General features: G+C 46.9%; 1 protein-coding gene across 1 annotated transcript in view; it reads left to right on the forward strand.

Annotated features, from left to right (window-relative positions):
• The window catches only part of LOC146860824 (sperm-specific sodium:proton exchanger-like), a 4,630,975-nt gene that overhangs the window by 3,223,511 nt on the left and 1,392,243 nt on the right, over positions 1-15,221 (forward strand). The window lies entirely within an intron of this gene.

Consider the following 15,221-nt stretch of genomic DNA (forward strand, 5'->3'; position numbering starts at 1 on the left):
TGCATGTATGGCACGTGAGTCAGAGGTGTGTGTGGATGTGTCACTCGAGTGATGGTGGCAGTGATGAGTGTATTTCCCCTGTCATAATTGTGACCTGGCATGTTGGCATCCTTACATGTGTCGAGTACATGCACATGCAAGTGGCTGTGCTTTTTGTGGCTTACTTGTTGTGTGTCTCTCATCCCCAGGTACTTGCGCATGCCGTCTGCTGGTTGCATTGTTGTGGCACTGCTATTCCTCATGGACACGTCATCGTGTGCTGACTCAGCGTTACCCGCACGGACAAGTTTGGAAGTCTCCTTCGGGTAAGGGATGCATCAGGGGTGTATTGGGTGTGGCAGTTGTTTACGATGTATGCACACTGCCCCTGTCGCTGTTTGGTTCCTCTGCAGACATGTCGCATCACCATGGTACACATTACATGCAGCTGGGTACACCTGAATAGATGGTCAGACTTGTTGACAGTCATCAGTGATGGGATTGTGGAATGTGAGGATGGCATCAATGTGTGTTACACTGCCCTCGGACACATACGGTTTGCATTGGCTTGACATGGTGTGGGACTTCCACATCAGCGGATCAATGGTGTATGGCAGTCTCTCCGTGAGCAGCAGGGGGTGTTAAGCTGTTAGCCGACACTTGTGTGCCAGTTCCATGGCTATCACGCATTTGTGCTGCAGAAGGGGGGTGCCAGTGTTGGACCCACATGTTATTCCACATGACACGTTCATGTGTACTCCGAGTTGCCTCTGCAATCCCGAATACATGACTAATAAAGGTGTCCCTATGCCTCCAAGGTGCCTCTTCTCAGTCAATGCTGGTGTGTTGCCACGGTGCATCCGGCATGTCTGGCATGGTTTTCCGTGATAGTGGCTATGTATCTATGTGTAGAGTAGCAAGATGCAAGCTGTTTGTGTGGGATTAGACTGTGTATTGTGCATGTAGTCCATGACTGTGTGGGTATTGTGACATGTGCCATCCCCATGCATCCAACGTTGGCCAGGCCACCATTCTCTGCATCCACCTGACTCAAGCTTGCAGGACATGGTTCTGCCACCTGTCCACACATACCTGGGTGCCCCCCAGGACACTACACATGATCCCTGACCTCAGCGCATGGCTGTCGCTGTACTCAATATGTCTGTCGGCACGGTTGTGCGGCCACCCCCTCAGCTGGTTGGGCCCATCACGGGTTTGTATGGTGCTCCATGTCTGTCTTGCCTACTACAATGTGACCCATGTGTGTCCTGTGCCAGACTCAGGCCCCAGGGTGTGGATGGTTGAAGTCAAATGAGAACTCAGGCATAGTTAGACTTTACAAGACACATGTAAGCTAATAATGCAATCAATAGGCATCTTCTCTTTATGGTGTGACTTTTTATTTTGGTTGGGGTAGGTGGGGGGGGGGGGGGTTTGACATGAGGGGCTTTCCGGGTGTGTGGAATCCAAAGTTCACTAGGGGAGTTGGTGTCCTTGCCATTTGAAATCCTCAGAGTCCATGCCACAGTCTTTGGCAACATTGGTCAGACAGTGACCAGCAAGTCCATGTGGCAGAGAATGTCTTTTGATGCTGTGCTGCTGTTGCTCCAGTGGGCCAGGCCAGGTGTCCTGGGAGATGGTGCTGTTGCGCCGACCCTCACGGTCTTTCCGTGGATGACCCGCCCTCCTGCGGGGACCCTCAGAAGCAGGCCGTGACGATGTTTGGGATGCTCCATCGGATGTCTCCTCCTCCTCCTCATCCCTCCCTGTGGGTGGTGATGTTCTACGCCTGGTGGCACAGGGAGGGTTGCCCATGTTGTCGGCCATCCGACAGAGTGTACTGTGAATCCCGTGAACACCGTCACAAGCTCAGCCTGTCTGTCCTCCATCCGCCGTTGGTGTTGCAGTAGACAGGCATGTTGCTCCGCATGTTGCTGGGCCTGCTGGGTCTTGATCCCCTCAAGGATGGACACAACCTGGGCCATGCCCGTGGTGTCCTGCCGGTATGTGTCCAGGATGTTTCGGACATGGGAATATACCGGTTCCCCAGCCAACTGGTCAGGCTGGTGCCTCCGCCGTCCTCCACTCCCACCACCCCTGCCCACTTGCACCTGGCCTGCCCTTGTGGGCACATCGGGTCTCCGGGACCCCTGAGGGGTGGCATTTGCGTTGTCGCCTGCCTCCTCCTGGGTGCCCGGGACACCGTGTCCCTCCTGGCCAGCCTGGCTGCATTGTGGTGGTGGGGCAGGGATCCTGGGTGTCTCCTGGGATGTGGCAGGAGTGGGGGTGGTGGTTGGCCCAGTTGTACCTGATGCAGGTGCTGCAGGTCGTTGGACACCAGAGGGGCCAGGTTGGTCGGGGTCGGGTTCGTCCACAGAGTGGTGAGAGTCGTCGCTGCCGGTGGCTCCGTCATCCCGCCGAGCCGGGTCCTGTGAGTCTTCCCCCCCAGTGTTGGGGGGTGATCCACGACGTTGACCTGTGTGTGAGAGAGACAATGTTAATTTTGTTCCATGCAACATCCATGTTTCATTGTTTTCAAAGTTGGCACATTTCCTCTGGGAATTTGAATATGTCTTGCATTCCACTCACAGTGCACTTGTGCATGGGTATGTCTCTTGGCCACAGCTTTTGCGACTTTACTTATGTGTGGCACAGTCTTACTTGCTGCGTCAATTGTGACTGCAGTCAGCAGTGGAGTGGGCAGGTGTGGCGAGCCATGCATTGGCGCCTTCCGTGTAGCACTGTATGTGTGCACATGGAGTGGATCCACACACTTATATAATGCAGGTAGCTGTTGTTGTGCTTGTGCACAGGTTGTGACATGGCCCTGTGTTTTTCCATGGATAAGAGGGGGGGTTCTGGCACTGGCCACCCTTGTCTACATGCACGCAGTCCACCTGCTGACGAGCAGACATTCCCACACCCCACAAGGCTGATTTGCTCTCCCTGTGTGTCCCTTTCTCGCTCCCTCTCTGTCCCCCCTCTCCCTCCCTCTGTGTGTGAGCCTCCTCCCTCTGTCCGTCTCCCTGTGTCTCCCTCCCTCTCTGTCCCCCTCTCCCTCCCTCTGTGTGTGAGCCTCCTCCCTCTGTTCGTCTCCCTGTGTCTCCCTCCCTCTCTGTCCCCCTCTCCCTCCCTCTGTGTGTGAGCCTCCTCCCTCTGTCCGTCTCCCTGTGTCTCCCTCCCTCTCTGTCCCCCTCTCCCTCCCTCTGTGTGTGAGCCTCCTCCCTCTGTCCGTCTCCCTGTGTCTCCCTCCCTCTCTGGCCCCCTCTCCCTCCCTCTGTGTGTGAGCCTCCTCCCTCTGTCCGTCTCCCTGTGTCTCCCTCCCACTCTGGCCCCCTCTCCCTCCCTCTGTGTGTGAGCCTCCTCCCTCTGTCCGTCTCCCTGTGTCTCCCTCCCTCTCTGGCCCCCTCTCCCTCCCTCTGTGTCTCACCCTCTGTCACATCAGCCCAGCTTCCTGGGCACACACTGTTAGCAGATCTTTGAATGGCCCTTGGATTGTTGATGTGAGTTTGTTTCCGATCTCCAGGCACCCATTGGGTGTAGTGTGTGTGTCTGCACTGCTGATGTGGTGGTGTGTGCTGCCACTCTTTCACAGTGTTGGCTGTTCATCGCAAGAACATGCCGTCATCCCCATGTGTTGATGCAAGGCGTCTGCCATTTGCTGGCGAGTCTTTCCTGTGTGGGGACACACTGTTTGTCTGGCTGTGACCTAGGCCATATGGGCAGGTGGCATTGTTGTCTGCTTCTGATTTGCACTATGTGATTTTTGGGGCCCACACTCCCGCCATCTGGCTTACCGTGTCATGTGTTGGTGTTTTCTGTGGCCTGTGACTTGACATTGTCCAGCTGGGTGCATGGGGCATGGTGGCGCCAGTGGCATGTGTGTGTTCATGGAGTGTGGTTGAGTCATGCGATAGCTTGGGGTGGTTGCGTGCCTGTTTGTGAGTTTGGTTGTGGATGACGTTCCCCCCATGTGAAGTGAGTTGTTTGAGTACTCACCCGGGTCTCGGAGTCCGTCTAATCCGTCCACTGCCACCACCGGCAGTATGGCCATCACCCTCTCCTCCCAGGGATGGTATTCTATGCGTCTGCGGGGCGGCCCTCCTCCAGTGACGTTGGCCTGGTTGTGTTCGTCCGTCATTTTGGCTCGGACCCTCCTCCGCAGATCGTACCACCTGGCTTGGCATTCATGTCTGGTCCTTCTGGTGTCCGCAACAGCATTCACAGCATCGACAATGGTCTGCCACATGGATGTTTTTTCTGAAATGGTTGTCTGTTTGACCAATGTTCCAAAGAGGTGTGGCTCAACTCTGAGGATTTCATCGACAAGGACCTCCAACTCTCGGCTAGTGAACTTTGGATTCTTGTTAGTGGGCATGGTGAGGGGTGTGGGTGTGGATGGTTGTGGGTGTGTGGCTGTGGTTGTGCAGGTGTGGGTGTGAATGTGATGTGGGGGTGTTTGTGAAGGTGTGTGTGTGAAGGTGTGCAAGTATAAGGTGTGGTAAAGGTTCTAGTATGGTGCTGTAGGTTGTCTGTGGGGTCTGGCAGCAGTGAGTCTGTTGCAAAGGCTCATGGTTTGTGTGTGTGGGCCCTTTTTATTGGTCCATTGGTGGGTGTGGCTGTGTTTGAACTTTGGGTGGGTGTGTTATAAGGAGTGGTTGTGTTTTGGGCCTCTGTTTTGGATTTTGGCAGTTGCATGTCAGTGAATGTGTTGTTTTTGTGCTTGTTGGACATGTTTTGTGGCTTTGTGCCATTCGAATGGTGTATTCTTGTGTTGTTTTGCTTTGTCCTGGTTGTGTACGTGCGTTTTTAGCGTGTGTACGGTGTGTACATGGGCCATTTTGTTGTACAGTGCTGTCCTTGTGTCTGGCTTGGTACGTCTCGTACATGCGCGATGTTGTGTGAAGGTGGTGATGTTGGGGCCTGGGGTACGCTCCATACGTACGCGGGTGAGGGTACGGGTCGTACATACACGGGTGGGGGTACGACTCGAACGTACACGGGTGTACATACACGGGTGGGGGTGCGACTCGAACGTACACGGGTGTACATACACGGGGGTGCGACACGTACACGGGTGTACATACACGGGTGGGGGTACGACTCGAACGTACATGGGTGTACATACACTGGTGGGGGTACGACTCGAACGTACATGGGTGTACATACACGGGGGGTGCGACACATACACGGGTGTACATACACGGGGGTACGACACATACACGGGTGTACATACACGGGTGGGGGTACGACTCGAACGTACACGGGTGTACATACACGGGTGGGTGTGTGACTCAAACGTACACAGATGTACATACACGGGTGGGGGTACGACTCGAACGTACACGGGTGTACATACACGGGTGGGGGTGCGACTCGAACGTACACGGGTGTACATACACGGGGGGTGCGACACGTACACTGGTGTACATACACGGGGGTGCGACACGTACACGGGTGTACATACACGGGGGGTGCGACACGTACACGGGTGTACATACACAGGTGGGGGTATGACTCGAACGTACACGGGTGTACATACACGGGTGGGGGTACGACTCGAACGTACACGGGTGTACATACACGGGTGGGGGTACAACTCGAACGTACACGGGAGTACATACACGGGTGGGGGTACGACTCGAACGTACATGGGTGTACATACACGGGTGGGGGTACGACTCAAACGTACACGGGTGTACATACACGGGGGGTACGACTCGAGCGTACTGGGGCTGGGGGGGTGTTCGGCGCGTATGCGGGCACATGTCTCCATGGTTGCTATGGGTGTTCGGTGCGGACGGTGTTTTTTGCATACGGTTGTAACATCGGACGCATGGGATGGATCGTGATTCCGCGGTCGGACTTGACTTTTCACATTTGTACGGTAAATCGTCCGGGGACGTGTCGGACACAATTTCCGACCCGAGGACGTGTGGGGAATTGTTCCCAATGCGATTCGTATGGTCTTTTTCCCATGCGAATCGTAATTGGCAGTTTGTACGGCACTTGTACGATTCGTACGGTAAAAAGACCGGATACGAGTCGTACGGGCTATTTTTTTACCGGATCGTGATCGGCACCATACTGTTTTGCATAATGGCCGGAATACCGGGTCTCTTAATATGACTGGAGATTGCCTGCCAAACTGAATGACTATGTTTTGTCTTGAGAATATGACCAAATGTTCTTTCTTCTCTTTATTGTATTGTTTTGCTAATAGCTTTAACTTGTAATTTTTCACAATTGTTTCCTCTTTTGCATTGTTGTTACTTCCCCTTTGTTTTGTGGGAAGAGAGAAGTTGTAGTATGTTGCATGTATTGTTTGGGTGCTCTCGTGTCACCGGAGTGCGAATGCCTCGCGCTCATTGTTATGGTGTGAAGTGTGTTCCACAATCGGGTGCTGAACGATGCGTGCCAGGATTCTGCCAACGTTAATCAGTTGGTGGAGATCCTGGTACGCAGCGGGAGCGCCCGGCTGTGGGTGCTTTCCTTACTTCAATAAATCTACTTGTACTTACCGGATCGCATCCTGTGACCATTATTTACATCAGAACACTATCTACCCAAAACCATTGCTATCAGTGGGCACATCGCACTTGCTGCTATCTGAGGCCCATGTCAGTGCATGCACCCCAGGAAACACAGTCCTCCCCGGGTCTCATTATGCACGCACACAACCGACCGTGGTCCCTCATACTTTACCATCATGGCTGGCTGCTATTCCAATAAACCCCAAGTTGCTTTATTTACTTGGATTCCCGATTTCGCCTTGACACCCACCACTCCACACTCTGATACATTGCCCTTGCCACCATCTCTCCTACTGCCCGTGCCATTGGCTCTCCTCACACTCCGTGATGCCACCGCAACTCTGGCTAATGAACCAGGAAATGTAGCCCTCACAGAGTATCATGCACGCACACAACCGACCATGGTCACTGCTATTTTACAATCACGGCTGGCTGCTTGTAATGATGTCATGTGGCGTGAGCCCATCTACTTTAAGACGTACTGCATTACACATCTCTTGTGTGCACTTCTTCAGGAATCAGCCAGTGTGCACATATGTGGCTGTGTGAGCCAAAACAGCATTTGATCTCTACTGGTGCAACGCGTAAAGCGCATTTGTGCATGAGAATATGCAGGATAAGGCCTGAAGCAGGCAACTCAACACCGCGTGTGAGGAAGTTGAAGAGAAACATTTTCCTGGATAAAGTAAAATCTTGAATCTAACAGAGCATTTATGCAGTGACTTTACTCACATGTTACTTGTTGGTTAAACCCTGAATTCGAATAATTTCTTAATTATTTTAATCCTATTTCTTTTTTTTCTTTTTTTTTACTTCTCTTTTTCTCTTTCTTTCTTTTTTCCTGTAAAAAAAGAAGAATAGGGAACACATAAGAGCTGACTTTACTGAAATTCATTGTCAAATAGTCCTCAGGATATATTGTAATTTTCATGGTGTTTTTTTACAGAGTATTAAGCAACATAGTCACTATCTAGCTTGCTTAAATTCATTTTATATGATATTGCCAAGCAACCTGTGTAGTTATCTCTACAGTTGCAAAAACAACAGTTGATGGACAGAATGCAGAACAATTTCATGCATTCACCCCAGTACAGAGATATGGGCCTAAATCCATCGTTTTTCTGCTCACCATGCCATTCCAGTTTGAACCCAGCCATATGCAAATCAGTCTTGACCCTCTGCCTCAAGGGAACAGTCCAGCCTGAACTACAAGCCAGCTACTCCCTGAACTGGAAACAAGCATCCTAGGACAGGTTTCGGGGTTTCACCCCTCTTCAGCCAGAATAGCTTGATTCCAGTGGCATGGAGAGCACGGGACCCAAGTCTGGGCATACCCGTCCCATTCGAGGTGACAAATGTAAAAACAACAGTTGATGGACAAAATGCAGAACAATGTCATACATTCACCCCAGTACAGAGATCTGGGCCTAAATCCATCATTTTTTTGCTCACCATGCCATTCCAGTTTGAACTCAGCCATATGCAAATCAATCTTGACCTTGTGCCTCAAGGGAAAAGTCCAGCCCGAACTGCCAAGCCAGGTCCTCCCTGGACTTGAAACAAGCACCCTAGGACCGGTTTCGGGGTTTCACCCCTCTTCAGCCAGGATAGCTTGATTCCAGTGGCATGGAGAGCACGGGACCCACGTCTGGGCATACCCATCTCACTCGGGGTGACAAGTGCAAAAACAACAGTTGATGGACAGAATGCATAACAATGGGTCCCTTGCTCACTTTGCCACTGGATTCAAGCTAGCCTGGCTGATTAGCCAGAAACCGGTCCCAGGATGCTTGTTTCCGGTCCAGTAAAGACATGGCTTGGTAGTTCGGGCTGAAATGTTCCCATGAGGCACAGGGTCAGACTAATTTGCATATGGCCATGTCTGAACTGGGGTGGCGGAGTGAGCTAAAGAATGATGGTGGATTTAACCCAGATCAGTTGACTGGGGTTGAGTGCTTGCAATGTTCAACACTCCGTCCATCATCCCCTTTGGTTTTGCTTTGTTCGCCCTAAATTGGCAAGGTATGCCCAGACATGGGTCCCTTGCTCACTTTGCCATTGGATTCAAGCTAGCCTGGCTGATGACGGCTGATTAGCCAGAAACCGGTCCCAGGATGCTTGTTTCCGGTCCAGGGAAGACATGGCTTGGCAGTTCGTGCTGGACTGTTCCCGTGAGGCACAGGGTCAGACTAATTTGCATATGGCCATGTCTGAACTGAGGTGGCGGAGTGAGCTTAAGAAGGATGATGGATGAAACCCAGATTAGTTGAATGGGGGTGAGTGCTAGCAATGTTCAAGACTCCGTTAATCATCCTCTTTAGTTTAGCGTTATCTGTACAGTTCCAGTGTTTAAACGTGTACACTGAATCTTATGAACTTGACTAACCCACAACCATTTTCAGTTACTAAGGGTGAACCATGCATTCCGTGGAAGGAGTGGAATGAGTGTTTTTGTAATTGCTTGGAAACATTTGATGAGGAGGATTTCACTCCAGAGAAGAAAACGAAAGTATTGTTATACTGCTTGGGTCCAGGTGGTCTTAAAACTTATAATAAGATAGAGGAGAAATCTTGCTTTGGAGGACTTTGATGCACATTTTTCACAAATTGTATGTGTTGCAGAGGACAGATAAAGGTTTTTCCAACGTAAAAAGGGAAACAACTAGATGGCGGATGAGTATGTATGTGCCTTAAGGGGGTTGGCTTTAACATGCAGGTTTGGTATTTTACAAGAAGAATTTTTGCAAGACCAAATAATTATGGAGGCGAGTAATCCCAATATACAGGACAAGTTGGGGTTAGCGGTAAATCTCCTTTAAAGGAAGTGGTGGCATTGGTCAAGGATGCTGAGTTTACAGGGAGATGTGCCAAGGCAGTACTTAATGAACCTAATGAAGTTAAGCTTCTTAGTAAGCCAAGTAATAACAAAAACAAGAAGTCAGAATACAAAGGTAGACATAAGTTAGAGAGTTAGCAGGAGAAAATGATGGTATATGATGAAAAGAACACTTGGGGGCCAACAGGTGAAAAACAGAGTTTTAGGAAATATTACTGATGTAGTTCAAGTGAACATTTGCAAATTTCCAAAAATGTACTGCCAAATATAGAAAATTGTGCATTTTGTGGTATGAGTGGGCATTTTGTCAAATTGTGCAAGAGAAAGAATTCTAATTCAACTAAAAAAGTACAATGTGTGCAGGGCGAGGAGGAGAGAACTTCTGTGTAATCGGAAGATTCAGATTCATCAAATGTGAACTACGTATTTTGTATTGACTATGACATTTTGAGTGTCAACCTTGTTAAGGTTAAGAAATCCATATGTGCAGTGAATATGGGTGGTGTTTTGATTGAGGTAATGGCTGATTCCGGGTCACTGTTCTCTATTGTAAGTGAAGATGTTTGGAAACGGAAATTTGTTATGGTACTAAGATCACATCTTGACAAAGCAAATGTTATTGCCAAAAGCTAGTATCCTTTTTGTTGGATCAAGGACTCCTTGATTTCCAGTTCAAAGATAGGAAAGCACATTGCAAGCTTTTTTTTTTTTGCAAAGAAAGGACCATCTGTACTTGGCTGGAGTGATCAGGGTGAACTTGGTATTATTCTTACCCCTAACAGTAGTGAGCCTGTATTCTCAATCAATGGCGTGGATAACTCATGTACAGAACTGGAGAAGAAATTTCCTGGGGGGTTCTCAGGCAGAGTTGGTAAATTAAATGATTTCCAACATAAAATTTAATTAAAACGAAACACAACACCATGTATACACAAAGTCAGACATTTATCCATCTCCATTAGGGATGAAGTATGCCAGGAACTAGAGACGTTGGTCGCAGAAGGCATTATTTAATGTGTGGAGTCTGCTGGGTGGGTTTCTCAATTAATAGTCGTATACCTTTCAAGTGGTAAGGTCAGATTATGCATTGATCTTGAGATCTTAACAAGAATATATTGATTGATCAATTTCCATTATCCCGTATTAATGAAATGCTTTCGGCCACAAAGGGTATGTGTTGGTTCACGACAATAGATTTAAAATCCGCGTACCACCAAGTACCCTTACATCCTGACAGCACAAAACTTACAACATTCATCACACCATTTGGCTGCTTCTGTTTTACTAGGGTGCCCTTAGGTCTGGCATCCACTGCTGCCCTATTTTAAAGGTTAGTGACCAATATTCTTGATGGTCTAAGGAAGTAACAGGGGAACCCTACTCACGACGGAACCAGGGTAATGTTTATATATAAGAAAACAATGGTTCCTGTGGATAAATAGAACTAATATTTGAAATACTTATGCACATTCGCAATAAAAAGGACCATCTAATGTCAGAGGGCAAGAAAAACCTTCTACACAGTTTGCTCGGTATAACATATTTTATGAAAAAATAAATAAATAAACAATAGGTACACTTCTTACAGTCAAAAGTAGTACTGTTTGTGCATTGTGTCCCCAAGTGAAGAAATGGAACCAATAAGTGAATATACAAAGTGAATTATTATGTACACGGTTTCCATCAGTTGTGAAAAACGACCATTCTTATACAGTATTTTTTACAGCTTCAGTACACAATGATACGGGCTGGGTAATGGTCTGTTCTTTTTTACTTGTCGACGGCGTTTCGACCCTTTTATCAATGGGGGTCTCCTCAGGACTAACGATATAGGGACATCTAAAACAAAATAAGGAAAGCATAAGGCCCATATACCGCACAAATGCAGGAAAACTAATGAGAAGGCATCTATAGGGAATTTCCTGGATGAAGAGAGTGCTGCCTCTGTGACAGTGAAGTGAAAGGTGAAAGTAAAAACTCACGTGAGGACCCAGCCGGGTTCTACAGTGAAAGGACAAGAGAATGCATGTCAGTTACTGCATTACAGAAAGAACCTAGGGAAAAGTTGGTTGTAACATGTCCTGGTGGAAGAAATGATATTTACCTCAAAGTGAGGTCAGGCTGGCACTTCCGGATGTTAGATGGCCGGTAAGCTCTTTTATAAATTCGCTACAGCGTTCTGCTGATTACAGTGATGGTGCACTGTAGGTTACTGTGAAATAAGGCATATGAAGAGTTAAGCTTTAGGGATGGGTTCTGAATGGAAATGGTGGGGGCGGGGAGCTGAGACAACAGGGCTCAGGACATACTTGTTGTTCTTGTCTGGATAAATCAATTTCTTAGGCAGCAGCGTGTGTCAGCTGCAGTGAGGCCTCCCAAGTAGGCACTGGGTGCAATGACACCGAGCGCCTGCGGGACGCTCTGTTTTATCCCAAGTTTTCCCACCTTTCTGATCTGGAAACCGGCAGGCTTCCCAATGGAAAATGTGCCACCGATCCATGTGGTGCTCGGTTTCCATTAAGCAATGGAAACAGAAGAGATACTGCCCGGGATGGGATCTGATGATAATTGCTCTACTCTGTGATTTGTGCGTGCTGTTCTGTTACTGGTTTTACAATTTTTGAAACATCATATTCAACATAAACGTGTAAAAAACTGCACTAGTCCGTTATTTACATCTACAATTATTACATTCAACCAAGTTAAATACAGCATATAGTATACATTCTATTGAGGCAGAGTCTGTTAGACATTAAGCTAGTTAGATATCCACCAAGCGCGAGCACAATGGACTGTACTTGGCTGTGCTAGATATACTATATAGATGTATTGACAGTATTATTCAATACTACTGTGTGGCACATTTACTTTGCAAGCGGAAGGTGTCTCTGGCTGAAAGTGTACACAGATGGCAATGATTCATTTTAAGGGTATTTGTTGCTGTAGTGTTGTTACATAGCCTCTCCATTCCTCAAGAGAATTAAGGCCTTCTTCTATGGAGTTGACTTTGTCTATCCAACGGCATTCGATGCGTTGGAGTATATTAGTGATATCGCCTCCTCTTTCTGGTAGGGTTGCAATGTCAATCACTTGCCACTTGACATCATCTGCCATGTGGTTTTTCTCATTATAGTGTGATACTAAGGGAGCATTAGGTACGGATCTGTGAATGCGACTGCAATGCTGGCTGATTCTAGCTTTAACTGGTTGTTGTGTCTGACCAATGTATGGAAGGTTGCAAGGGCACCAGATACAGTAGATTATGTTCTGTGTGTTGCAATTAGAGAAGGTTTCTAGATTGTGTTTGAGGTTGCCATGCTCAAATGTGGTGGTATTGAATGTGAAATCACATGCAACACAATTGCCACATTTATGATGTCCCTTTATTTTGGGCAGACCCCATGCGTTGATGAGTGTATTGGGTGGGGTCACTTTTATGTCCGTTGCAGATCTCACAAGATGGTCTTTTATGTTCTTTCCTCTTTTGTATGCAAACAGTGGTGTCTCAAGTCTTTGTTCTATGTTTTGGATTAGATTCCAATTTTTTTTGATAAGGTTGCGAACTTGGTGTGAGTGCCAAAGGTGGTGACGCAAACTATTTTATCCAAATCTTGTTTCTCTTTAGTTTTCAGTAACTCTTCTCTTGGACAGGCACATTACAGAAAGAACATAGGGAAAAGTTGGTTGTAACATGTCGTGGTGGAAGAAATGATATTTACCTCAAAGTGAGGTCAGGCCGGCACTTCCGGATGTTAGATGGCCGGTAAGCTCTTCTATAAATTCGCTACAGCGTTCTGCTAATTACAGTGACGGTGCACTGCAGGTTACTGTGAAATAAGGCATATGAAGAGTTAAGCTTTAGGGACTTTTCCCTATGTTCTTTCTGTAATGCAGTAACTGACATGCATTCTCTTGTCCTTTCACTGTAGAACCCGGCTGGGTCCTCACATGAGTTTTTACTTTCACCTTTCACTTCACTGTCACAGAGGCAGCACTCTCTTCATCCAGGTAATTCCCTATAGATGCCTTCTCATTAGTTTTCCTGCATTTGTGCCGGTATATGGGCCTTATGCTTTCCTTATTTTGTTTTAGATGTCCCTACATCGTTAGTCCTGAGGAAACCCCATTGATAGAAGGGTCGAAACGCCGTCGACAAGTAAAAAAGAACAGACCATTACCCAGCCCGTATCATTGTGTACTGAAGCTGTAAAAAATACTGTATAAGAATGGTCGTTTTTCACAACTGATGGAAACCGTGTACATAGTAATTCACTTTGTATATTCACTTATTGGTTCCATTTCTTCACTTGGGGACACAATGCACAAACAGTACTACTTTTGACTGTAAGAAGTGTACCTATTGTTTATTTATTTTTTCATAAAATATGTTATACCGAGCAAACTGTGTAGAAGGTTTTTCTTGCCCTCTGACATTAGATGGTCCTTTCTATTGCGAATGTGCATAAGTATTTCAAATATGAGTTCTATTTATCCACAGGAACCATTGTTTACAATATTCTTGATGGGGCAGCTGGTCTGAAATTTTTTTCACGATGACATCCTGGTCATGGGGAGTAATAAGGAAGAACACGATACTAGCCTTCGGCAAGTTCTAGAGATATTAGGACAGAAAGGTTTAACAGTGGAATTTAACAAATGCAAGTTTGCTCAAAAGGGAAGTTGTGTATTTAGGTCACAGCATCAGCAGGGAAGGTATAAAACCTAAACCAGGTCTCGTCAATGCTATTGTTAATGCACCAAATCCCACTGGGAAAGATGACGTAAGGGCATTCCTGGGATTAACACATTTTTATTCTAAGTTCATTAAAAACTTCTCAGAGAAAACATACCATATTCGTCAGCTGCTTAAAAACAAAGTGAAATTTGAGTGGTCCAGGGTATGCCAGGAGTCCTTTAATAACATCAAAATGGAGATCAGCAAGCCCCATTTCTAAAAGCTTTTGATCAGATCATTGTGACAACTGATGCCAGCAACAAAGGATTAGGCGCAGTTTGGTCGCAACGAGACAAAGAAAGTAATGAAAGGGTGGTAGCTTTTTCTTCACATTTACTTACTACAGCTGAGGAAAAATACTCAGTCATTGAACGCGAAGCATTGGCATGTACATGGGTCATCAATCATTTTCGGTTATATTATTGAGGATTCCACATCATCCTACGTTCTGATCATAAGCGTTTCATTAAAATTTGTCAATGGCAGGTCTAGCTAATGCCTTCTCCATTTTCAGTAAGATGTCCGTGAAATTACTTGACCACAACTTTGACATGAAATACTGGCCTGGGGGCAATAGAGTTGCGGATTCCCTTAGAATAATACTGTTACCCCATGAAGAGAGCAATAGACAATTTATAGAGGAATACGATAAAGTGGCTTTGCTTTTTAGTGAAGGACTAGAAGGTATTACACTCTGGAAAGAGGAAGTAGCCAAGGACAATGTATTACTGAAAATTTGTGAATTCACCAGCAGATTCTAGCCTCAGATATTGATTATCAAAACTGAAGAGAGAGTTTTCTGGGAAGTCAGACTTGATTTGTGTGTCAATGATGGTTAAGTATTTAGATCTGGTAAGGTAGTTCCACCAGTCGGTTTACGTAAAAGGATTCTTCGGCTATGCCATGAGGGACACCTTGGAATTTCAAACACAAAACAAAGGTTTATGAGTACTTACTGGTGGCCAAGTTTTGACAAAGACATTGAACTTTTAGTTAGAGAATGTGTGGCTTGTAATGATTCTGACAAGCCTTAAAACATTCAAAACTCCCTTGAGTCCAATTGAAGCGCCAAGCATATCATGGGAAAGAGTTGGACTGGGCATTGTGGGTCCGGTTGAGGGTCAAAAATGTATATATA

The sequence above is a fragment of the Triturus cristatus genome, chromosome 3_1, assembly GCF_964204655.1.
Source record: "Triturus cristatus chromosome 3_1, aTriCri1.1, whole genome shotgun sequence".
Taxonomy (NCBI): domain Eukaryota; kingdom Metazoa; phylum Chordata; class Amphibia; order Caudata; family Salamandridae; genus Triturus; species Triturus cristatus.